This window comes from Python bivittatus, unplaced genomic scaffold (genome assembly GCF_059951505.1).
Source record: "Python bivittatus isolate LINGU-HERP-01145 unplaced genomic scaffold, Pbiv_v1 ctg000850_np1212, whole genome shotgun sequence".
NCBI classification, from domain to species: domain Eukaryota; kingdom Metazoa; phylum Chordata; class Lepidosauria; order Squamata; family Pythonidae; genus Python; species Python bivittatus.
The window spans coordinates 45527676-45554986 of record NW_028277112.1 but is presented as its reverse complement, the minus strand read 5'-3'; the positions used below and the strand labels follow the sequence as shown (position 1 = coordinate 45554986).

Sequence of the window (27311 nt, the reverse complement as noted above, 5' to 3'; positions counted from 1 at the left end):
CAGAATATCGCAACCTGCAAATCTAAAAGCTGGAAAGTCTCAAATAACCAAAAAGCGGTACCGCTTACAACAACTTTCTGCTTAGGGAATCACGGGACAAACAGCCAATGTCAATATTTAAGAATGGAGCTTCTCTATATTTCAGTAAATCGAATCTTACAGTACATATCTGCCTCTAGACTTACATATGGTATATTAGCAATCTGTTTCAGACCATACCAATCCTAGCCTGCTCTGTTGAGTGTTATCATAATAAAGCATTTCAGTTTGAATACTGTAATATAAATAAATAAATAAATCATTCTGAAAGCAGTTGAAATGTAGCTCCACTTGTGCAGGAGATTTCAAATCTCCTTCATTGCATAAAACTGGGGGTTGGCAGTGGGAGGGTGAGATCAAATATTCCATTGGGCTCTGGTCTCAAACGACTTACTTTCAAAAAGAAAGGGGATCTATTCCAGTTTTGGTATAATAATTCAGGACTAACTCGCTATATACTTTTTCTTCTGCTATTAAGTTACAGGAGCATTCCTCTCTTCAGGTAGGTTAGATTACACAATTGAATTATAAACCAGAGTAAGTACAAGCAGACATGTTTATAAACCACCTTTTTTGGGGGGAAGGGTCTGTTTTCTGAATTTTCTCAGGACATTCTCGGCTTTGTGCAGCAATGCAGTTTGTGATGTAAATAAGGTGGATGTTTAAACAGTATTCCTTTAAATAACTCTGAATCATTCATTCAGTTTCATGCATCTCAGGGGCTCAGGTGTGGTACGTTTTCATAATAACAACATCAATAACTCTAATGTCACATAGTGGGAAACAATATTTGAGACCTTACCTGCTTCGGAAGCACCTTTTTTCTGCCACATCCCCCATGGCCTTGCCTTCATCTCACCCCGGCCCTGGAGCAAGACTGGCTTAAATCTTGTGCAGCCTGACTGCTCTGAAATTAGTATTTCCGCCTTTAAGCAGGCAGTATCCAACATCAGATGCAAGGCGTTAAAATCTGTAACCTTCCGTCGCCCATAACATCAGATTATCAGTAGTGGGTGGTATCAGACAAGTACCTATTAGTTGTTTCAGGCTGATGCAGGAACATTCCTTCTCTTCAGGTCTTAATGTCATCTGTTCCATTTGCCCAAAGAGTTAGACACAACCACACAGTGCACAAATAGTCCCGTTATATATATATTTTTTCAGCTGGGCACTTTCCTTTACATTCTTCTGCCAACCCTATTCTTGCTGCATACAGATAGTTCCCCGCCACAAACCCATGTCTGCCCATATAGTATAACACGTGGGTTTATGTATCGATTGAATCACCTGAACTGCCACCTCAATCTCAAAGGCAAGTCCTAGTAAGTTATACATAAAGCAGGTGTCACCTCACTTGACATCCTCTTCAGAACAGCGGAAGCAATCAGGATGGGTCCATTTAAAGCACGGTCCATCAGAATTGAGGAATAGTTAGTAAGGTACCACAAGTGCTTTGACACAGTGGGTGCAAAGCTGAAAGAGTGTAAGAATGGAATGATGGAACCAATTCCTCTGGCCTCCCGAACATGGACAGGTTTGGACAGTGACATTTCTTACATATATAAAGAAAGGAACGGGCGATCAGTGCTAAATAAAAGTGCCGTTTGTGATGCAGCAGCCTTCATGACTCTGTTCTTTTTAAAAACATAATAAATTTAGGTTACAACAGAATGAAGTATAGGGAAAAGGACAACAGGAAGGACCTGGTAAATGATGGTTGGAGTCAGACTTGATCGGTGAGTGATTTTCCTGCTGGCTAATGATGGGTTGAAGAGGGAGGGGCAGCAAAGCTGAAGGAATCCACTGATCACTCCCTTCATATGCAAAATCAGGACAGTGCCATTCCTCAGGGACTCAGCAGTGTGGCCTACACATCCCAGATCAGCCTAGTTTTCTGCTGTTTCAAGGAGGGATGAATATCACTTCAACTCAGTAGTGGGGAAAAGCCCTTAACTGATTCTGAGAAATCACAATTCAAATCTGGGTAAATGCCTACCTGAGTTGTATATTATACATTTTATACATAATAGATCTGCAGCTGATAAATTGATTATGTGCCATCAAGTCATTTTACACTTCTAGCAACCACATAGATTTTTCTCCCTGACGATCTATCCCTAATCTCTGGCAACTCCTTTAAGCAGACATGTAACACAAAGCCCTCATTCTTTAAATTGAAAGGATACGTTCACCACATCTTAGTCTATTGTAGCATAAGTGGCAAAGCACAAATTCTACAAGTTCATCTTGATTACACAAACAGCTTTGCAAAATGGTAATTTTCAGACTGTAGCTGGGGCAGTGTGTAATTTGGATGTCTCCCTCCAAGTTTTCTTTCCCCTCAATTTTTACAACAGAAGCAAGTGACTGCTGGTTGACTTGAATTGAACAGATAACCTACCCTTAATTATTTTACATCTCTAACACATTTTTGAATTTATAGGATCCCTTTCAGCAATTATATCTGGGATAATATACCAGTAAAAGAAACATTTGATACCATTTTTCTCTAATTAAAATGTTAACAGTTAGCTCGGTCTTGTTTTCCATTGAAATTCCCATTACTGTGTATCAATAGTCAAATTCACATTATGCATTCACTTAATCATGGAGTTGTTAACTTGTTCAGTTTCAGAATCAGATATTATCACTAATTTATAATTAAGTTCTAATAAATGGGATACAGTTTTCACTAAACATATTTCATACCAAAACACAATTCTCTTTTCATTCAAAGTATAATATCTAGAGTTTGCTTCTATTTATATATACACACACACACACAAACACAGACACACACACAGAGAGACACACACAGACATACACATACACATACAGCACATACACATACTGTACACACATTATCTATCTATCTATCTATCTATCTATCTATCTATCTATCTATCTATCTATCTATCTATCTATCTATCTATCTATCTATCTATCTATCTATCTATCTATCTCTTCCTTCCATCTCTAAAATAGACCCTTGACTATCAGTTCACTATTGAATATATTGTGTGTTGTGGTTTGGATATGCGGCAGGTTAAGGCATGAGCTAGTGTGAGCTAGTATGGCCACTAGGTGGCGCTCCTCTATTAGAAATGTATGAAAGGAAAGTGGGAGGAGACTGGAAGTTTCTGGTTTACTGCTTCCTGTGCCTACACCCTCCCTAGTACATCCTTTGCTCTGTTTTTTTTTGGGGGGGGGGGCAAGTTATTTTTGTCCAACTTCGCTTTTACTTTTACTGAATAAAACCTTAATCAAAAGTTACTAGTTGGATCTGTTGTTCACTGCTGCGCAGAAGGGTTCATTTTGTAACAGTTTAGACACTGTTTCCAATTGGCTTCAGTGAATTTCACATAAGCTAGGTGTTCTTTCTAAATCAGTGTTTCAGCAACTTCAACTCCCAGAATTCCCCATGCTGGCTGGGGAATTCTGGGAGTTGTAGTCCAGACATCTTAAAGTTGCTGAGATTGAGAAGCATTGTTCTAAATTCAAGAAAATAAACATATTCTACTATTTCATGTGTTTTCTTCACATTTATGGGTTTGGAGTTGGAGGTGAGTCTACCCCAGTCCTTAGCCTATCTAAATTGTCTTCTTCCTTCCACACAGCCATCCTTGATCCTCTGCTTGTAGTAATCCATGTTTGTAAGGATACAGTGTTTTAAAATTGCAGCTTTCCTATTCCATCTTTTGGCTTTCCAACATTTAGAAAAGATTTTGAGGTGGAAGGAGGAAGCAGGCAAGATCACAGTCCCATTTTGGTGACAGAAGTTGAGTGTTCATTCCATGAACATAATTCCATTCATAGGGCTCTAGTCTTTGTTATGCATAATTGATATGGAAATACTATCTAGAAGTACAGAAAACCACTATAGAGTAATGCTATTAATATATGATGAGTTCTGCCAAAGCTCGAGTTTGAATATTGCCTGGGATCTCTGTAAATCTTTATTCACGCAGAAGTAACTCATTTAAATAATAATGTATAAACGTGGTGTTTAATCTGTGTTTAACTGGATAACAGAGCCTAAAAGATAAAGTGGATTAGAAATCTGAATGGAACATTATGCCTATAGAACTCTTTTATTACAAGCCAAAATGTTACATTTAAAACACATGCTAACACACACCTTTATGGTTTCTCCTTTCCCTCTTTCTTCTTGCATTTCCTTGGTCCCCCCCCCCCACCCCACCGCTTCTCACTTCACTGTCTCTGACAGGCTCAGCTGCTTTTAGCGTATGAATCTGGCCCTAGGGCCACAGGTTAAGGGACTTGCAAGAGAAGCTTTTTTCCCCTTCTTCATTCCATTAATAATTATGAGCAATTTGCCCAGTGTTATGAGTATAATAAAAGGTTTTGTGCCCCTCCAAAATGAAGTAAAATGGCATTTTATTGTAGCAGCTCTCTGAAGAGTCTTCTACGGTCTACAGCGGTTTCCTCACCAGATGTGTTAGCTTATCCATATTTCTGTGTCGGAAATTAGGGTACTTTATTTGAGGCTTCGCTATAGAATAAGTACCACAGTTCTTGTCTTGCATAAATTGGACAGTATTGGAGCCTTTAATGCAGAGTTGTAAGATGAGGTTATGCGGTAGTCAGCAGCACACAAATCTTGTGTGCTGAAAATAAAATGTGCTGTCAAATTATGACCCCATTTTTGAAAATTGCATTCTGATCAAATATTCACTCTTAGCATTCCACATTCCAGAATGATAATCTGGTTCATTATGAAGTAAACCAGCGGGAAGGTCAGAAAGCCGGCTCATGGGTATTAATCAGGCCTACAGCTGATATGCATATTTACTTGAAAATAATGCCGAGTAACTGATAATAGTTTTACTCTCAAATGAATTCTGAAAAACAATGCTTACTTTTGGTAAGTAGCTTCCATTAGAGATACGTTTGGCATTCTTTTTATTCATGATCCTGGACTGATAAGAATGTAACAGTTCATATGTTGTACAATACTATATGAGGGTTTTTTTTAAGAGCTTCCATTACTTGTATTTTTCTTCTTTTATATGTGAAATCTTATACCAAAGTAAATAATTTCAGAATTAAATATCACAATATCTTCATTCTCTGTCTGCACCAAGGTAAACAATTTCAGAATTAAATATCATAATATCCTCATTCTCCATTTTTATAATCCCCTTTTTCCTTTATGCACCTTCTCCCAACTCTTTGCAATTTGGAATTTGTACAAGGCTTGGGTGCCCATTTGCTCCAGACAGCCTGATGATGATGATGTAAAATTCTAAGAGAACAGTCCTAGGCGTGTCTGCTCTGGAGATGTATTGGTTCAGTGAAACTCTTATCACTGTATGTAGGATAGCAGTTTGAATACGGATGCTTCATAATCTCATCTCAAGGTCCTCCTTGTGTTTAACATGCATCACATGTCAGTGGCCTAACTAGGCTAGGAGTCATCCTGCTCTTTGAAATGGAGAAAATGTGCATTTTCAGTGTCCCTTTAACATTTTGCTGGTATGAAATAGAGGGATTTTGATTACAATAAGTAAACCTTTTAATGGGTCTTCAGTCAGGAAACATAAGGCTGCATTCAACTGACTCTTATTTCTCCTCCCCTCTGCAACCCTCTGCTCAGATTCCAGATATCATCAAAATGTCCTATAATACTCTAGAATAAGATTGAGTGTGCATAATCATCTAGTGGCAATATGTTTATTGGCTAATTGTGACCATTCAACTGCTTGAATATCTTGGGATAGAATCTGTAATTTTATACACTTAGGTGCATTAACCCAGGATAGGGACTGGAAACCTGATGTCCTCAGATATTGTAGGTTGCAAGGTCTATAAACCATAGTCAACATCTTAGTCAACATCAACCTTTGGAGTAGAAGTGTAGACCATTGCCTTGGACTACAAGACCAAAAGTTCAGTCTCTGGGCTCAGTTGTGTAATAGCAACAGGGAAGATTATCTGAACAGTTATTAAGTTTAGAGGCCACATGACTCTAGACAACTCTGGGTGGCTTACATTTTAAAAGTAAAAACAATAAAAATGGAAAAATTATGAATATTCAGAAGGAACAAACATTACACACTAAAGGAAAAAAACGATAAGGGCTCAGTAACCCTCCTACCTCCAGGCCTGGGAGCGAAGCCAGGTTTTTAAAGACTTTTCGAAAATTATCAGGGTGGGAGCCATACAGATCTCTGGGGAGAATAGAAGTTAGTGTATTGGTATTGGGATTCTATATCGCAGAATAGTTTTCAATATGATACAAGTCAGGAGATCCTACACTGGCTTATTTTTAACTATGAAAGAATGAGATTATGTACAGTAACTCAAGAGCCTAGTATTTTGAAAACTCTAGGAAGCGGGGTGGGGGGGAGATAAAATCAAGATTTGAAGTGCTTTCTAGAAACAAGTAGAAGCAGAGCTTCTGTCTCAACCAGAAGAACTTTTACAACACTGGATGGATCAGGTTTAATATCCAATATGCAAGATATTAAAATAGTTCTGCAACTTGAAAGAATGAGTTGTATATTAAAGCTTTAGCACCCAATATTATGAGAAACGAAGATCATCAACAGAACAGAACAAATGACCCCTTGAGCTCATTTCTGCTCTCTTGTTTAGTCTTTTTTCTTCATAGGAGGCTATTTAAAGTGTCATTTTATAAGTTTTGCTAAATAGATTAAATGCAAATGAACTCAAGGGAAAGATTTTCCATAAATTGCTACCAATCTTTATTATTAAATAGGGGGTGATGTGCAATGTAATGTCAGCAGTTAAGCTTTCTTTTGCTTTTAATCATTAAATCTCAAAAAGATAAGACAATGCAAAAATCTATGAAATGTATATTTTTTCTAGAGCGTGATTTTTCTATGCCCCTTTTTAAACTTACACAAATATTTTATGCTGTATGCATTTATGCATAAAATATGTTTATATATGTTTCTCACAGCAGTTCCAATAAATCATCAATTTTTACATTCTTCATTTTAAAGCTTTTCTTTTCACACTTAGAATAAATAGAATGTTTCTGTCCACTGATTTTATTTTATTTAGATAGCATTAATACCATGTTGCTGACAATTATTCACAAGCAGCCCTAGAAGGCTTGTGCATTGTCTTACGGCTGTTTCCCTCATTAAATTTTCATTTCCACAAGTTATATTGCTCTCCTGAAATGAGTATAGGCATGCCAGTGAATATTTTGAGCCCAATGCACTTATGATGTTGAAATCTTTGTAGGCAAGGTACATTCTTGGTAGATGTTTACATGGGCTGTTAGAGTTGTAGCTATTCCAATCTGACAGTAACAGCTGGTGCCCATTGGAACTGTTTCCTCCCATTTATTGTATATCAGTCATGAAGGAAATTGGGTGAATTACAGGGAATGGGGACTGAAACAAATTCCGTTTGGAATCAACGTGGGGGAGATAATGGATGGTTCGCCTACACAGATTTATCTATTGACTTTTTCTTTTATTTTTTCTACTTTAAAAATGTCCCAACCACCCACCTGTGAACTTCTAGTAGCAGAGAAATTCTCCCTCTTATATTTTAGTTTCAGGATTTATCACCAGATGGTGCAGTAGTCAGGTGTTCAATCTTAGAAAGAAGCTGTAAGAAGAAGAGAAGCCCCCATGATGTTATGAGTAGACAGTAGAGAAGGGATACATAAAAAAAGTTACACACAACATCCTATTCCCTGGATCTGTTCAGTCATTACAATAGTTATTAGTACATTTGTAGAATGTCCTTACTACTGTGTTTAAGATCTTGAGTGGATTTCTGACTGTGGATGTCTTAGAGTACTAGTATTCACTAGAAGAAATTTCAAATCTAGTTCAGTCTTCAAGACAAACACAGCCAGTGCAACTATGTCATTGTCCATATAGCTGAATATTATTTGGAAGGCCACAACCTTGTCAAATTTGTAGGGCCTTTTTGATCAATGATTTGTAGGATAAAGAAATATCACTGACAATTTTGGTTACTTGACTTTGTTATCACTTGTGATTTCCTTAGCAATTTTATAGGCTCTGACTGCCAATTAACAAACATCAACAAAACATACCCAACACTATTATCTGGGAACAGTCTGAATCTGTTCGACCTACTGAAGTGGACAGGGACTTTAGGACTGTGAGTTCAGCCACCTGTTTCTTAGACCCATGCTCCTCCTGGCTTGTTAAAGGAGCCTGGGGGGTATCATGTTAGTGGGTTCTATTGATGGTGAATTCTTCTTTGAATGAAGGGGTTGTTCTTTACCTCTTAAGGAAGCGTTGGTTTGCTCCCTCTTCAAGAAGCCATTGCTGGACCTCACAATACTGGACATGTTTTGTCCAGTATCTAACCTGCCCTTTCTGGGGAAGGTGATTGAGAAGGTGGTTGCACAACAGCTTCAGAGAGCCTTGGATGAAGCAGATTATCTGAATCCTTTTCAGTCAGGATTCCATCATGGGTATGAACTGGAAACCGCATTGGTCGCACTTTTGGATCTCTGGTGTGGGTGAGATGGTGGCAGTGCATCCCTCCTTGCCTTACTTGACCTCTCAGAAGGACCATGGTATCCTTCTGGATCAATTCAGAGGATTGTGGGTGCGTGGCACGGTGCTCTGGTTCACCTCCTTTATCCGGGATCAATTCCACTTGGTGATGATTGGGGAGGAGAGATCTGGCCCTCGGTCCCTACTGTATGGGGTGTCACAGGGGTAAGTGCTCTCTCCTCTCCTATTCAACATTTACATGAGACTGCTAGGTAACCTCATCCATTGCCATGGGGTGAGGTATCATCAGTATGCTGATGATACCCAATTGTACATCTCCTGGCAAATTAAGCAATGCTGTGGACATCTCATCCCAGTGTGGCTGTGAGGGTCTGGATGGGAAAGAACAGGCTTCAACTGAATCCTGGCAAGACTGACTGGCTTTGGGTTTTGAGGCCGGTTGGTTCTAGGACTATACCATCTTTGGTGCTGGATGGGGTTGCACTGCCCCAAACAGACCCTGTGCACAATCTGGGGGTCTTCCTGGACTCATAACTCCTGCTCAATGAGCAGGTGGCAATTGTGGGTAGGAGGGCCTTTGCAAAACTTTGTATTGTGCCCCAATTGTTCCCGTTCCTAGATCGAGGGGCCCTACTCAGTTACTCATGCTCTGGTTACCTCCCAGTTGGACTATTTCAATGCACTCTACATGGGGCTACCCTTGAAGTGTATCTGGAAACTTCAGCTGGTGCAAAATGCAGCAGTGCAAGCAGTTATAGATAGAATGTGATAGAATGCACGTTATACCTCTGCTTCGTGAGCTGCATTGGTTACCAGTTTGTTTCCAAATCCAGTTCAAAGTGCTGGTGTTGACCTTTAAATCCCTACATGGGAATGGGCTACTGGAGGAACCACTTCTCCCCAATTTAATCTGCCCATCCCACTAGATCCAGCAGAGAGGGCCTGTTACGGGTTCTGTCATCTAGGGAGCTACATTTGGCAGGCACTAGGTGGCAGGCCTTTCTGCTGTGGTGCCTGCGTTGTGGAATCTTCTCCCCCCAGAGGTGAGGTTGGCCTCATCACTTCTGAAGTTCCAAAGGTCCCTCAAGACCTGATTATGACAGCAGGCCTGGGGGCCTCAGGGAACAGGTGAACTTGTAAGGTGGCGCCATTATTATTAACATCTCCCCATCTATTTTTTTTATTAGCTCTATTTTTATAGTTTTTAATGTTTTTTAATAATGAATAATGATAACAATTTAAATATTAACTGTTTTAGTTCTGTTGTATGCCACCCAGAGTCGCTGGGGGACTGTGTGAGATGGGCAGCTATGTAAATTAGATAGATAGATAGATAGATAGATAGATAGATAGATAGATAGATAGATAGATAGATGGTTTTATAAAACACAGATGATTATTTCCAACTCAAAATATTTTAACTTTGTCTTCCTAATTAAAGTTGTCTAAATCTGTGTTTCTCAATATGTCTGAAAAGGGTCTGTGACCCAACTACAGTACATACAATATACAAGCTCCCTAATGTACGTCCCACACAGAAGCTTTAATATTTTAAACCCTGCTACATTACCCACAATCAACTTAGAAGGAGAACAAATGTACAGGTGTGGTTATAGCAAGTGTTGACAAACAACAGGGACAAATCTTACTTTACATTGGTGAGCATTTTGAGAATGATACATAATGCCAAGAAAAGTTGATATAACAAACTGCCAAGTATATTGTAACCTACCGGTTGCTTATGGAACAGATACTATGAACAGTTTTGAGCAACTATTTTTTTTTAAAGCAACCAATTTTGTGCTTAATTGTTTAATATTTTATGAGTTTGGAAAAGTATGTTCTAGTAATTTTTAATGACAAAGAAGCCTGTTTCAAAATGTCCACAGTGTATCTTTTATTATATAACTCTGGTAAGAATGAACAGATATTAAAATAATTATTTTGCTTCCAGCATGTGTAACAACGTTAACAGAAATTATGCTTTGAAATGTCTTACTCTAGCAAACTATTTTCTAATTTAGAATATTGTGAAATTATAGCACTGGGCACATTATTTAATATTTTTCTCAGTTTAGAAATGGTGTTTATTTCTAGGATCCTTTAAATAAAATATAATTTAGCAAATGCCATTTAATTCATGGACTAGGCTATCTTTCCAGTTCAGCTAACTTTGATCAGTATCTAGTCTAGCTATTTTTATTAATTTTAAAAAATAAAATAAAAAAGATAGACAACCTAATTCATTTCTGTAGATATCTGGGTGGTTCGCAGTCACTGACGAGTAACTCATATAGTTGAATATTATATTGATCAGTTCTATGCAAGAGAGAGTTCAATGGATTCCTTAACGTGACAAAGATAACAGAGTGAGCAACTTATTATGCATCAGAGGCTATTAAAAAGGAAAAAAAAAAGACTGATAATATTTTTTTTTCCAGGTGGAAATAAAAAGGCATCTTGCTTCCTGGCCCTTGACAATCTAGTTAAATAACTGTTTGACAGAATGTTGGCACCAGCTTTGGAAGAATTGATCAGCCTCAGCTCAAGGTAGGGAAGTTTCTGAAATGTGAAGCTGTATCGCAAGACTTCATTTACAATGTTGTTTATACTTCACCAGTATACAAGAGTATACACTACATAAACAAAGTAGAATTAAGAGTTTTCTAAAATAAAAGTGGTGTCATAAAAACCAAGGTTTGTTTTAACATACTGAAATGCTTTTTCATCAAATCTGAAATTCAACTTCTACTGAATTAAAAATAAATACTAAAATAAATGCAGATTCCACTGGATAAACATAAGCACTTGATATCTAAACATGCTGATCCAACCCTAATTTTATCTGAAAATCATTAAAGTTGGTATCTGCAGAGTTTTGATTACATTAGAATTACATTATGAAAGAGTGAATTAAAATGATAACATCTAGAAAGATATATTGGTAGCAAAATCAAGCCTCAAGCTATAAATCCATATTCTCTAATCCAAGGATTCCCAACCTGGGATGCCTGAACCCCCAGGAGGTGCGAGATGGAATTTCAACAGGTGCAACAATTTTATGCACTGAGTTAAAAGCTTATTTTTTTAAACTTCAATTTGTTCACCCGCATTAGAAATTTGACTTCTTCATCTTCAAATGTGATATTACTTTTGTAGGGGGTACAAACATTAATGAATCATTTCCTAGGGGTGTGGGGCATAGAAAAAAAGGTTGGGAACCACTGCTCTAATCCAATATTCTAGAATGCAATTTTCTTGATTCTCCACATGGAAAACAAAACCTTGGCTGGAAATTTTGGAAAAGGTCATTCAGCATATCTGGATTTCCTTAGGCTTGGTTAGTTGCTTTAAGGTATATAAGGTATAAAATAATTTCTTCATTTAGGAGAGATGGATTCTTGTCATCATTCTGAAAGATAGGAAAATTATTGATATCAACAATCACTTGAAGTCTAGATGTAAAGGAAATGATAATGAAGGAAGAAATTTAGAGTTTGAAGGGACATTTAGGCCATTGGGCCCAACTCACTGCTGAGAACTGAGGTAACTAGATGATATATGAAGATAATTGGAGGAATCCAATTAATTTCTAAGCCAGCTAGTCAACCATGGTCATCCACACTCCATTTGAAGATCCTGTTGCAGTATTTGATATGCTATTCAGTCAGATCTGCTTATTATTTGGATGGAAGAGCACCAAGAAATGTCAGGGCTGTAGACTAGGGCAGAAATAATGAATCATAATAATAGTAATAAAAATAATATCCAGTCTAAACATCTGGCTGACTGTGTGATCAACAACAACAATAATGTCAGAAAAAGACAAAGGCGCACTTGTCAAGAAGACTGCATCCACTGTCCAGGAAACCACCAGAAGCTGAACTCAGCTCACAGGAGATTTTGTTTGTTTATTTAATAAAACAAATTCATATGGCTTCCTGTTTTACCAATGGAACTCTGGGCAGTGACAAAGCACTAAGACTGAATACCCAATCAAGGACAGAGAATTTGAAATAAAATAGTTTCCAAAACGTATTTATTTAGAAAGAAAAATGCCTATTATGTTGAAAATAATAAATCATTACTTCATTTAATAAGCTTTTTATTTCTGTAATTATAGTAAAATCAAATGCATTCTATAGTCTGAAATTGTCTACAGGTACCTTTAGGTTGACTGTCTGAAGAAACAATTAATAAACAATTGGTTCATTTTAATAATGAAAATCTAAAGGGCCTTTTTACATGCAGTACTTAATACAGTTATACATGCATGGTAAACTAATTTTATTCTTAGAGGTTCACTACAAAGTAAAGTACAGTGGTACCTCGGTTCACGAACTTAATTCGTTCCACGATTCTGGTCGCAAACTGAATCAAATTTCCCCATAAGGTTCAATGTAAATAAGGTTAATCCGTTCTGAACCATATGTATTTTTTTTTAACCACAAAGATATGAAACAAAGTACAGTATAGTACAGTATGAAGAGAGAGAACGCTAACCTTGCTTGAGGCAACACCAAAAAGCTTCACAGCAAGTGTCTGTCTGTGACCGCGATCTCACCTAGAGGAAGCCACGACCACGTGTCAGAGCAGGGAAGATGGTCGCGGGTCGTGTTTGTCACCCGATGCGGAGTTAGCGAACGGAAGCAAAATTTTGCGAATGCTGCTGTTTGCGAACCAAATTGTTCGTGAACAGAAGCGTTCGTGAACCGAGGTATTAGCATAAGAGTTTATGAACAGGAAGCATTGTCTTATCACTTCACTTTGTTCCATATATTAGAATAACCACTTATTATGTTTTAATATTGAAGCAGTTTAATATCACAAGGACCATTTCATATAGACCAGTTCTTCAAGATTGCCTCAGGAAGACAGATGGATGACTCCCTGTTGGAAACATTTGATGTTTCTTATCCAAAAAATCATAACAGTGATTTTGAGCACTTTGCCATAATTGTACATTTCTGCTCATTAAGTATTTGCTCATACTGATGTCTCTGTAAACTAGAGATTTTTTTTTTTTAAATCCACATCAGATTTCTTTAAGTAACATGATCTCCCAATATGGATTTCATCATGGCATGTGTAAAGTCTGCTAACATCTGTTAGTCTTGCCTCAAAAGTTTCCAAGAAGTATTTATAATCCGAAACTATATTAATATGCATATAAAATGCTTACTAGAAAAATCTGCATGGAATAAAATTGGGTCTTAATCCCCACTTCTGGCTGTCCCCCCTGCCTCCTTCCAGGGCCCAAGGGACCAGATTATTTTACTTAGATTTACATGGCCACCCAGTAATGTCCCAACCCCTGTGACTGGGCAAACAGCCAGGTCTTCTGTATTTTCCAAGGGAAAAGATCTCAGGTGGCAAAATGCTTAGGGGACAGGTGCCATTTCAGAAAAGACATCTTCCTGGGTCCCGCAGGATGGCATTCTTTAATTGTAGTGACCCTGCCAGATCTAATAGTGATAGAGACCACTGGAGAGAGGCAGTCTTCCAAGTATCCTGACCCCATGCCATGAGGATTACCTTGACTTTGATCTATAGCTTTTTCTGGTTAATGCCAGGTGCATACGAGGCCCCATCTATCCATTATTTGGTAGCGGATGAGCATACAGATCTGGTGGGGGACAGATGGGAATGTTGGTCTGTCTAAGATTTGTCCTACCAAATTCCAGATACTGCAGCGTAGCTGGGGAAGGGCATGGCAATGGTCTTTATGGGCTCTTGATCTTGCAAGTAACCAGGTGTGAGGGCTTATATGTTAAGATTTATTTTATTTTATTATTTTATTTTTCTGATGTCAGGACTCTTCAGCCACTCTGGGCCAGCTTACAAATAAAAGGAACCAAACAGCACAAACCACTGTATATAGCAAAGGGCACCATGCGTTATAGAGTTGTGGCTGGTGTTGGAGTTCTGGGACATAATTAGGGATTTGCTGCCACACCCTACAGGTGTGTGCTCTGGGTGGGTTGTGGGGATTGCAAACACAGTCAAGTTGTGCTCTGTCAAGTCCATATTCTCAGTGAGAAATTCTTTACTCCAGGGTAATACCCTGACAAGCTGAACAGTAAAACAGCTGACAGGTCATCCCATACATGCTTGTTCTGTCCCCCATAGCTAGTAAGTTCAGTGGTGCACCATTTTCTTTTCCTAGTCTCTTGAGGTAGAAGAGTTTCACCCCCAATTGCCAACCATTTTATCTGAAGTAACTGGAAAAACAGTGAAATGGGGCATAGTTAAAATAATAAAGCCCAAAGGGGAAAAAAAAAGCAAACTCAGAGAAAGAAAAATAATATATTAAAAAAAAAAAACATGTTTCTGGTGGATTTCAAACCAGCAACCTTCTACTTACAATGCAAGTGTTATGACCATTGTCAAACTGTAGCATTACAAGTAAAGGTAGTGGTAGAAAATTATAGATACTGTGGTAATCATTAGCTTAGTTGAGTGGAGGGGCGGGGTCCTTCCTCTGTGAATTAGCCAATGACCTGGTGAGATTAGCCTGTAAGGAAATAAAGGGCATCAGCCAAAACAGATGGGGGACCTGAAAAAGCATAAGGGGTGGGAGGAGAGAACATTTTAAAACAACAGCAGGAAAACTTCCCTGGAGGTCGCAGTTGAAATGTGGGGGGATAAGTATTGAGCAATGTCATTCACTTGGGCCCTCCAAAGGCTTTTTATTACCAGAGAATAACTCTGTATTTGGAATGTATTCTTAAGTGAATAATATATCAGTGACAATTGAGTGCATGTTTTAGTTGAGCATGAACTATTTTCTTCCAATAAGGAACAATCACACTATTAGCAATTTCAAACCTTTTGAAACTTGGTGATTTTAGAAGTGAACATTAAGCTGTACCAATATTTATATGAATGCACCTTTATCTTTCATAGTACAGCTAAGCTGTTTAAACTGACAATTGTCATTAAGGTTAGCCCAATGAAAAGTTTTCTTTTTATCATTCTTGGAAGGTGTCTCTGGCCACATCTCTCCTTCTGTAAGCAGCTATCAGTCTGTAGATAAATATTCTACCTGCAACCGTCAACTGGTATTAGAGTGAATTGTATTAGTCTGCAGGAGCGTATGCACTCATTTTAAAGTGCTCTAAAACTCCATGTTGAATGCAGCAAATCTCTGAAGATGGATTAGTCTATTTCCAGTCCATGTTACTTGCTCATTGTTCATTCCCTAAATTCCTGAAATGCATGCACTTGCACACACATACTTTTATTTAACTGCACACTTATGTTAAATTATGGATTTCTAAACCTACTTGACCTTACATATATATAAATGTAATTTTCTCTTAAAATATGCATTTCAGTGTATTTATTTTACCTGAGAACTGTGTTATAACATTTGGAAAGCTATTACACCAGAGGATGGGTGACAATAATTGACAATAATTAAGTTTTCCCCTAGATTTGAATTCTAGCTTAGAACCTTTATAGATTCCATTGATATCTCTTAACTAATTATTTATTTCCCAGTAAATGTATACTTGGACTTCATGGAAGTTGGCCAAGCAAACGAAATTGGAAATGAAGTTTTAAGTCTTAAATTTCTAGAAATACTCAAATTCCTTGAGTATTATAACATTCTGAAAAAAGAAAAGCTCCCCCTGCCCCCCTTCAATGTATTTCTTTCTCTTCATTCATCTAGCAAAGCAAATCAGCTGGTTAAAATAGATTATACCTGAATTATTTTAGCAGCTACTCCAGTAAGTAGCAAATGAAGAATGTTCCTTTTGAAAGCTGGTTTGTAAGATTTTTATTCATTTGTTCAGACATCACTTTTGGATTGTGGTTGCTTTGTTAAAACACTTTATAAAGAACATTATGACTGTTAGACAAGTCAAAGACAGGTAAATACCCTGAGAAATAGTATATCATGGAATTACATGTTATAGTTCCATAGGAATATTAGAAATTTTTCATAATGATTTTTTCCCCCAAATGGTATGGATCACACTACTATTGTGGTAACTTATTTTTGATACAAGGTGACTTTATAGTCATAATGGATGTAAAGCTAAGATGTTAGCACTGCTTTCTAAAGCAGTTGAGTATTCATATGGAAGATTTACCACTTTAGTATTTCCATTACTTGAACACAAAATTTCATTAGAAATATGGGTAATAAGGTGCTATAAATTACAAAAATAAGTTTTAAGTTTCCTTCTGAAAATTCTGAAGTTAATTTGCACAATTACTTCAGTCTGTTCATGTGTGTGTGTGTGTAAGATTAAAGTTTTTTTTATTTGCCTGTTGCTCAAATTAAGATTAAAAATACAAGCAAAAGACAATGCATCATATACAGAGGAGTCATTGATTACCGCAATTTTGAAATATTCCTACAATTTGTGCTGATGCTTACGAGTACCATGATTTAGGGGTAGTGTTTCTCCAGTTAACTTAATGTGTAACTTAAAAGAAGAAGAAGAACCTCTGACTATGCTAAATAGGCACTGGAATCTCTATCTCCAGAAATTTATGTTATACAAAGTCACAGTTATTTAAATATTTATAAAATGAGAGTAGAGAGCAGCACTTTTGAAAAAGCAGTTAATAATGGACCAACATCAAGGGAGCCATCAGTATAACAGCAAAGTGCTTTGCAACTCCAATAACTTCACTTGTGCCGAAGCAGGCCATCAAATTTAATTAAAAGCAGTCAAAAATAAACTGAAAAATTGAACTGTAAAAGCCTATTCTTTGCCAGTAGCTGAAGGCAAAGAGAAAGAGAGCCTTGAAAGCAGTAATGAATTGATAAGCCTTACTGGCTGCAACTTGTAATTTGCCTGGCCAGATTTTAGTATCAGTTAAACTAGATTAATAGAGCACATACTGATTCTTCGTCTTAAATCCTTCTTTGCCGTCCTTCTCTTATGGACACCCAGGATAAATGGAAGCCCAAGCAGGTCAAAGTTTCCATTTGTCTCCTGGCTTCCTTGCTTTTTCTAAATAATTCTGGCATCCACATTGACAGAAATGCAGAGCAAAGGCTCCAGGACCACTTGAAGACTGAAATAAACCTTTTTATAGACTGGAATTTGCTTTTGTGGAGATCCCTTAATGCCTTAATGCCATGGGGTTTGGCAATGCCTGCAAAGGAAGCTCTTGATGTCTCCATCTGCCACTAGGGGCTGTCATGGTGAAATGAATAATAAGAAAGCTCATTTCTAATGTTATGGGGCTAATACATTTATAGCTGCTTTAAATGATCAGATTAATGTAGGCCTGTGCAAACTGTACCACAAGGACAAAAACAATTTACTTGAGATCATTTTATTTTTTTATAATAATGTTCTTTAATGAGGCTAAAGGTTCCCTGCTGTGACCTTATTATGTTTTCTAACATCAGTAGGAAACAGATTATGTTGAATTGAAAGCAAGCTCATGAAACAGCAGGAATTTTGCAAGGGAAGATCAATTATATATTTTTTTCTCCAAATACTGAACGTGGAACTAGGAAAGGCTAAAGAAAAATCTGCATATACTCAATGTTAAAAACAGTGTTCTTACACAGAGAAAAATGAACCACAATACACAATGATGTCATAAGTCAAGTCAATCAATATGTGTATTGCACATTACAGTGAAGAATTGGATTAGATAGAGTTGATTATAATGTAGGCAACATATGTTTTCTCAAAATAACTTTTTATTAATACCGGTAATTTATCTCTGTAATACTGAAAAGTTGATATACTGAACAATGTGAAAAAGAAAGTTCAGCAAGCTGCAATTGATTTGTTTTCCAGCTGTTAAATGCCCTCCTGTGTTAAAACTGATTAAAGGGCTTCAACATGATTCAGTTTTTGCTTTTTGGTCTGACCATGATCAACAACTGAAATTTTGAATTTAAAAAATGCAAATTCCCATCAACTTTCAGCTTTATGTGAGAGAGGTCATCAGTTTATACAGCTGTAATTTTAAAAAGTAAATATTGTAAGGAAAATCAGTTTTTACTAGGTCAGTTCACATGCTACTTTAAAGAAGTACTTTATTATTTAAATTTTAGGATGTCTATAAAGATCTCAAATGAAATAATTTAAAATATAGAGTCTGAATCTTACTTTTTCAGGAGCATCCCCACCCTCCCCAATAGGTCATACACAGAGCCACCACATAGAAATCAGCTTTCCATGATGCTACTTTAGGGATTCTTACATGTTTTTGTTCTGAGAATATCTGACTAAGGTAAGGCATTTGCTTGAATGTTGAAATAGTAAATTATGCTTCCCAGACTTTTTAAAAAATGTATGGCTGGAAAGGGGAATATAAATGTCACTATTTAATCCAGGAAAGAAAAGGTCATTGCTATCCATAGCAAGTAGTTACATATGTTTGTACAATTCAAGTTTATAGATTTCCTTTCCTCCTTAGGGAAGCTGGGAGTCCAGTTTCTGTGTGTAAATTAGCCTTTCCAAATCTGATTTCATCCAGTATTGTTAGGATACAATTTCCAAAATTTTTGGCAAAGATGGCAATTCACCATGCTGGCTAGGAATTCTGAGGGCTGAAGTTCCAACACATCTGGACGGTGCTAGACTGAAAAATGCTTGTTCAGACAATGGAAAATTTCATGGAAAAAGGATTAATATTTAAATACAGAAAAAAAAACAATATGAAAAACTGAAATCTTTATATAAGGAATGGAATGGAAAGTTATATGTAGCATCGCAATTTAGTTGAACCATGGAGACTAAACTTCAAATCCTCACTCAACTACAGAATGCAGTGGATGATTTTAAGCCAGTTAGGGATATAAGTGCAATACATAAATAATATATTCAAAGACATTTTGTTCCACAATAAAATATAGTAATATTTCCTAAGCTATATTAATAATGTATTGTGGGTATATTGTGGATAATTTACTGCTAGATGACGTCAGACATTTTTCTTTGACATTTGGGCTGGAAATGGCTAATCCAAGTAACCCAAGAGCTCTGATTAAAAGACTGTAAAATTTACCATACAAGAATTCCAGAGAGTACTTTACCTTCAGTTGAGACACCTGTATATAGGCATCTTTGGAGCAATAAAACCATATCTTCCTACTCTTTGGGCAGAGGGCTGGATGCTCCTTTCTTTGGTGAAGGAAGGACAGTTTCCATCAATTCCCTGCTTTCCCTTTCTCACCCATTTATTTATTTATTTGTCACATTTTATCAGTGTGAGAAGGAACTCCAGGCCTGCTTTTTATTAGAATAAGGATGTCACTTAAGAACGTGGCTCCAAACAAGGAGAAACGTTTTTTTCCAAACAGATTCATAAGAGTAAATTCATAATTTTAACAGGCTTTATATCAAACGTTGTTGTCAAAGGTCATTTATGAGGGTGAGAATGTTAGTTGTGAAATCACTCCCAAGGTTTTATATATTGATTTAGTGTCTGATATATTAGGAATGCGCTTGTTTTGGGTTCTTTCTGCTGTTGAACGGAGGCAATAGGACTACTGCAAGAAATACTGTGGACCTACCATGTTTCAGGATTCATCTGGGATTATGCTATATACAAGTAGTGGCATTAGAGGCGCAGGGAAACGTCACATTTCCATCCCATTTTAGCTCAAAGTAATGTGTATGATTATGTGTCTATCCATCTTAAAACTGAAATTATTCAATATAGGCATCAAATTGGTTTTCACCACTAATGGGTTGAGTTTAGGGGATACCACATGGCTATAGCAAATGCTTATCTGTCAAGTACAGATGGGAGACTGTATAAACAAAAACTTGTCTTCTGCATTACAAACCATTTTCACAGATATTCTAGCCAGGTAGCATAATATATGGGGGAGGTGTGCCACTGCTGTAGCATCCTTTGCACCAAACCTACATACTACTGTTACAAAGATGTGTGTTGTAAAACTGAGAAGAGAAGGAACTAGTGTGGTGTAGTTCTTAAGGACTAAGGAGACTCAAGGTCAAATATGCAGCCAATCACAGAAGCTCACAGGATGACTTGGGCCAGTCACACTCTTAGTACAACCTATTTCATAGGGTACTCATAGGAAAATTAGTCTTCCTTGAGCTCCTAGAGGGAAAGTGGGGTACAAATCTAACAAAATATCTTCACCCCACTTTTTGGTGATTTGCACTCTATCTCAGCAACCAAGAATATCTTAGAGAATGAGAAGATAAGAAAGTATAAAGATATCAGTGACTTTTAGGAACAAAAGTGATGTCTAAAAGGATTATTTTAAATTACTATATTTAATACATTTTAAATTACTATATTTAATTGTCCCTTCTGACAATAAACAAGGAAGCTCTGTCTGGCTATCGATATGGAATATAGCCAGATGGAAGAATGGAATGTCAAATGGAGATTTGTTGGAGATCCCCTCAAAGTTCAACATTATAGTGCTCCAAGAGACTTGATTGACCACTGGCAATAAAGGAGCTTATTTACCAGCTTTAGATCCTGGTCTACACTAGTATAGAAATTCAAGATAAAAAGGTGGGCCTCAGGGGGATTGTGTATATCAGCTAAGGCAGAGTTGGGCTGGCAAGAGCAGGAACTTGTCCTCAGAGAAGACACCTTCTAGTTATCCAATTTAAATACAAATCATCCAGTTGTGATACTACCCACCCCGATATTCCTCTCCCTGCTTCTTCCGGATATCTGGCTGCAATTAGTAAAGACATCCTAGGAGACAAAGACAATTGCTTTATATATCCCTCTACTTTCCAAGCTGAGAATGCATGTAGTGTCTTGGACTACATATGTGTCTCACTAGATGAAACCAAGTTATTCTCAGACATTCAAGTCTATGTGAGGGAGGACAGTGATCATCAACCAACTGCATGGCAGTTCCTATTCAAAACTACCCATATCACATGATAAGAGGCTACTTGCTAACTTTGAAGTGAGGAACGCCAGGAAGTTCAAATGGATTAAGGTGGACACTAAAGTAATTTCTAGTTTTATGAACTCTGAGAGGGCCCATTCCTGGTTGCATCTACCCAAGGCTCAAACAGAATTTTCACCAGGTATGCTAATCTGTGTCCATGTTAAGAAACTTTTTAGCAGGTAAATTGTTAGCTAGGAACTCTTAGTCCACAATATCAAAAGGGTTAGACCTTGATTGCTCTCACTTAAGAAAAACCCTAAGAATAGCCATGTGTTTGTTTCAAAGAAACCCTACACCAAACAATCACGCCAAGATGTTAAAGCTCAGATACAATTACAAGAAACCAACAGCCACCAAGAAGACCCAATAAACAGCTACACTTCGGTCTGAGCTAGAAAAGTCAGTGACAGGGTCCAACTCAGTCATATTTTGGAGCATCATATCTGATATGCTGAAGGAGCACAAGCTTATACTTGATATCTTCTTGGGAGGATTTTGCAATGGCTCCCTTATTACGGTTAACATAATCCTCTCCTGTTGTTTGTGTTTTTATAGTTTTAATGTTTTATATGTATTTATGGGTTTTTTAACTGAGTGTTTTATGCCTCTCATAGTTATTTTTTTGTGAGATGGGTGGCTATATAAATATGATCAATTAATAAATAATACTAACTTATTCGCCATTTCCAACCAGGATCATCCAGTAGAGATTATTGTGAGTTTCTGACCCTTGATAACCTCCCTCCTTGGCCACCAGTGCAAATGACAGAAATTAAATATATTATTCAATCATTGAAACCCAATAAAGCACCGGGTGAAAATTTCAAACAAAGTTCCATAAAGGTCACAGCAAGCTCTAAAATGCTGAAGTACTCAGTTATAACCACCCAAGCTCTCTGATCTCCATTTTAAAGATCCACAAGCCAAGAATTGCACTAGTGCTAACATAATTACAGGGCTTATCAAAGTCACCCTTACTCAAATAAAAACAAGCATGGTTTTTAAGGTTTATTCAGGGAATTGACAGGAATGCATTTGCAGCAGCAGTCAGAGCTGAAACAGGCACCCTCTCCATTTACAGCCTAACAGTAATTAAAATCTTTAACTACTGGTGAAGGATTCTCCCAGTGGAATGTGACAGACTACCCAAAATGTGCCTTGAAGAACAGATGGGTACACTTCAGCCTACCACATGGATGAATCAACTTCTCAGAATCATCTCACAGCTTGGCTTCTCAACACAATATCTACTGTCAGCCGGACATCAGTATATTTAATATATTTAATTAGGGTACGTGAAACAAATTATATGCACTTTGTTCCCCTTATATTTAAACCCATACGTTAAAAAAATTGGTCTTAAAAATTTTTACAATTGTACATTCAAAATTATCTCATCTAACATGTTCAACATTCAATGGTCTAGATAACATATTCTTGTGTCTGGTTCTAACTAGTGCAGATTAAGTATTTTTTCAGTCAATTCTATAGACAATATATGGCCTCTGGAATGATTTCTTATTGCAGTAATGCATTGCACTATTTAAACCATGTTTCCAACTGTTTGAATAAGTTGACTCCAATAGAAAGAAAGATTAATTAATTGTTCTTATAACTGACACTAGAACTGAATATTATGTTCAAAACCAATTGCCATCCAAATGAAATCCATACAGCATATTGGATTCTCACCATAATGTACAGGTTCGCTATCATGTACCCTGACCTTATGGTGTGGTATGTTATTCAAATTGTATTCCCATTAATAGCTGCTAGTTATAGGAAGGCAAAGCCCATAGCAGGATGATACCAGGAAAAGGAGTAACTGTTCCAACATTACTGGGAATAAAATGATTAATTCTGCATGGGAATGACATTTGCAGTAGGAGCACAATATCAAATTAAGTATGTCCAGAGTAAAAAACTGAGCCAACTTTATCTTGCCAGAGAACAAATGTTTCAACAGAGGAGGAAAAGTTAATTTTTTTGTTTCAGTAGTATTGATAGTCATAGTACCAGAAATTATTTCTGTTGTTATGACTCAGACATTAATTTCATTTGTAATTTCTGTTTTGATACTCATGATGTGCCATCAAGTCAATGTCAATTCTTAGCTTCCACACAAATAGATATTTTTCTAGTATGATCTGTTCCCAGGCTGGTTCTACAGGTGTTCCAATTGTGTAGCCCTTGGTGCTGTAATTGAGTCTATCCACCTTGCTGCTGGTCATCCTCTTCTTCTCTTTCCTTCCACCTTTCCCAGTGTTATACATTTTTCCAAAGTTCTAGGTCTTTGCATAATGGGTTCAGAATATAATAATTTGAGCATGGTCATTTGGCCTTGAGTGAGAACTCTGGGTTAATTTGTTTGATTATCAATTTGTTTGTTTTCTTGGCTACCCATGATGTTCTCAGGAGTCTTCTCCAACACCAACATTCAAAAGTTCAATACCCTTTCTATCCCACTTCTTCAAAGTCTAACTTTTGCTTCCATAAAATGTCATGGGGAAAACCTTTGCCTGCATGATTCTGATCTTTGTAAGTATACATACATCCAGTCATGTGAATATCTTTTCCAAGGCCTTCATTGCTACTCTACCAAGTGCTAGTCTGTAACATATATTTTGACTGCTGGTTCCTTTACTGTTGATAGTTAACCCTAAAAGACAAAAGCAATGCACCACTTCAACATGTTCATTGACAGTTGTAAGGCTTGTTGTGGTACCTGTTTTTACTAATTTGGTCTTCTTTATTTTTAATCTTAGCTCCATTTTTTCACTGTGCTTCCTGACTTTTATTACTACAGCTTGCAGATCCTTTATATTTTCAGCTATCAGAGTAATTATAGATGGTCCTCGAAGTTATGGCTGTTGCAGCGCCCCTGTGGTCATGTGATCAAAACTCGGGCACTTGGCAGCCTGCCTGCATTTATGGCCACAGTGTGCATTTCAACTCCCCCCACCTGCCTATCTCCATCTCATCTCTGCCCTTTTGACCATCCTGCACTTCACCCCCACACCGCCCATAGCTGACCTTCACTGTCTTCTTCCTCCTGCTGCTGCTGAGGCTCATCCTGCTGAGGCATCTGCTGGCCCTTCATGTGGCCTCCCTGAGGCCATGTAAAGGCCTCACGAAGGGCCAGCAGCTGCATCAGCCAGACATACCTCACCAGCAGCAGCAGCAAGAAAAAGATGGAGTTGGCAAGGGGGGCAGAAGTAGGCAGTGGTGGCGGCAAAGTGCAGGGCAGCCAAAAGGGCAGAGATGGCAGGGTGATAGGCAAGGGGTGGGAATTGAAATGCTGAACAGTTGCTGCTTTCTTCTGTTTCTTGGGTCTTTGATAGTTCTTTTCAAATTCATCCTTAAGAACTTACTTGATTTCATTCCATAGTTCCTCTGTCAATTAGATTTAGAACTTCAAAGTGTTTCCTCATGTTCTTCTTGAAAATTGTGGTATATTATCAAGAACATATGATATAAATTGGTTGGCTTTCTTTTTTCCCTTAAGCTTAACTTGGAATTTGTATATGAAGAGTTCAGGATCTGTCCCACAGTCAGCCCCTGGTCATATCTTTGCTGTTATTACTGAGCTCTTCTACCTCCTTGTACTAATAATATAAACAATTTTATTTCCGTGTACTACATCTGGAGATGTCCATGTATATAGACATCATTTTGGTTCTTGGAAGACTGTGTTGGCAATGAAGAAATCAATGCCATTTTTGTAATTCTGGAATCAAGACTATATTTCTAATACAGACAACTCAATTAAAATATTGTCAATTAGAACAGACATGCAACACATATTTCGTTTCTAGAGATATATGGTCTCTCATAAAAACATATGTGAATTTCTCATTATTTTCAGCCATTTGACTTTATTGCATTTTTGATCCAACACTTTTAGTTGTCTGGATAATGAAACATATATAACAATGGCTTCTGTTACGCAGTTCCATCTCTTTGATGAAGTGCAATCTGCTTTAAAAAGTATTGCTTTATACCTTATCAGTTGATGTCTGGATTTTGGTATTACAAGCAACTTATTGGGGTAGGGGTGTTGATATAACAAGCAGGAACATAAGCCTATTAAGCCTGTTCATAGAAGGGATCTACATTGTTTATAAAAGCAGTTGCAAATATTTGAAGTAATCCTCAGCAACTGCAATATGACTATTTTGTTGATTGTACCTGTTTGTATTGTAAAGCAGAGGTGGATAACTTCCAGGGACATAAGCAGGCCCTGGCCAGATTTCATAAGGATTCTGTAAGTAAGCAGTTCAAAGCTCTGGAGTGAGCAGCTTATCCCATCCCTGTTTGTTACATTGAGGAGAAGGAAGAAAAAGAAAATATTCAAAAAGGCAAAGAAAAAGTTGCATCCATAAAGGAAAAAGGGAGCATGAGAATGAGATTAACCATGACTTTTATACATTTGGTATAAAAGCTTCTTCCTTCAGCTCCAACCACTATTGGCATCCAGTCTCAAATAGTTTACTTTCCAAGTATTATGGTCCATTAAATGATAAGGGTTGCTCCTCTGTTCCAAAGGATAGATTTCTATACTGAACTACAAGTTACCAGAAGGACCTGATTAAAGCTCTAGTGGTAGAAGCCATCCCTGCACCCAGTGTTGCTCACCTATCATTGTTCTGTCTCCAACCTTCCTTTTTAGGGAAGGTTGTTGAGAAGAGGGCCAGAGTGTAGCTTCAGAAGGCCCTGGAGGAAGGGATTTTCTGGATTTTTTTCAGTTGGGTATGGACTTGACATTGATTGAATTTATCAATAACCTCTAGCTGAGCTGGGATGGTGGTACAACTGTTCTGGTTTTCCTTGATCTCTCAGTGGCTTTCAATACCATCAATTGTGGGATCCTTCTGGATCGATTGCAGGGATCAGAAGTGGGAGGCGTGGTACTCTGGTGGTTCTCTGTGGCCAGTTCCAGTTGAAGTTCATAGGAATGAGAGATTGAACCTGAGTCTCCTGACTTGTGGGGTGCCAGAGGACTAACATCTACATGAAGCCATGAGGAGATCCATTAACACAGGTCAGATATCATCAGTATGCTGATGATAGCCAGCTGTATATCTTGACCAGGGTTGACTAAGTGACACTGTTGAGGTCCTGTTCCAGTGTCCGAAAGCTATTGGGTCTGGATGAGGAAGAACAGGGTTGAACTCAACCCTGACAAGAGCCAGTGTCCTGTTCCAAGCTAGACACACACCCACGAAGGATTAGTTTGCAAGAAACTTTACTTAGGATTCAGCAGTACAGGCAGTGGCAGGCAAACATACCCATAGTGCAACAAACTCCTAATCCTTGGAGAGCTAGATTGACTGGGGAAGTATAGTGAGATCACAACCCAGAAGTCCAAAACAAGGGTCATCAGCCAGTCCAGGTTCCAAGGACAGAGTTTTCTCAGGCAACAGGTTCAGAAGGTAAATGCACAGAGTTCTGGAAAGCAAAGTGGTTGGGAATGGCTCTTAAATGGAGCCCACACCAAGTGCTGTCAATCAAGAGTGGGAGTGTTCTTGTTGTGCAAGGTGCTGCACAAATCTACTCTGTTCTGCTCTGCATTCAGCTGTACCTGCTCTATACCTGGGAGGAGTTCCCAGATCCAGTGTGTCATCTTCTGCTGCCTCCAGCTGCCTCAGATGTCCTTGGCCATATCAGCCACAGGGGCCTGATTTTGAGGCTCCTCCTGGGGCTGGCATTCATCCAGGGCATCATGAGGAGCTTCCTCCATCTCATATTCTTCTGATTGAAGCTAGCCATCACACTGTGCGGATGTATATTCCTGGTTCTTCCAGCATCATGGATTTTCCATCTTTTGTTCTGACTGGTGCACAGTTTGAGGATCCTCCTGGACTTGCAGCTGCTACTTAAAGGGCAGGCAGCACTTG

The 27311-nt window shown here is 37.9% G+C and overlaps 1 long non-coding RNA gene across 1 annotated transcript in view; it reads left to right on the top strand.

The window, feature by feature from the left end:
* Positions 1-10977: 10977 nt before the first annotated feature.
* LOC148213823 (uncharacterized) overlaps positions 10978-27311 on the top strand; it is a 161407-nt gene continuing 145073 nt past the window's right edge. The window contains exon 1 of the long non-coding RNA XR_015793855.1: positions 10978-11087. This is a non-coding gene — a long non-coding RNA (uncharacterized LOC148213823). The remainder of the gene's footprint in view (positions 11088-27311) is intronic.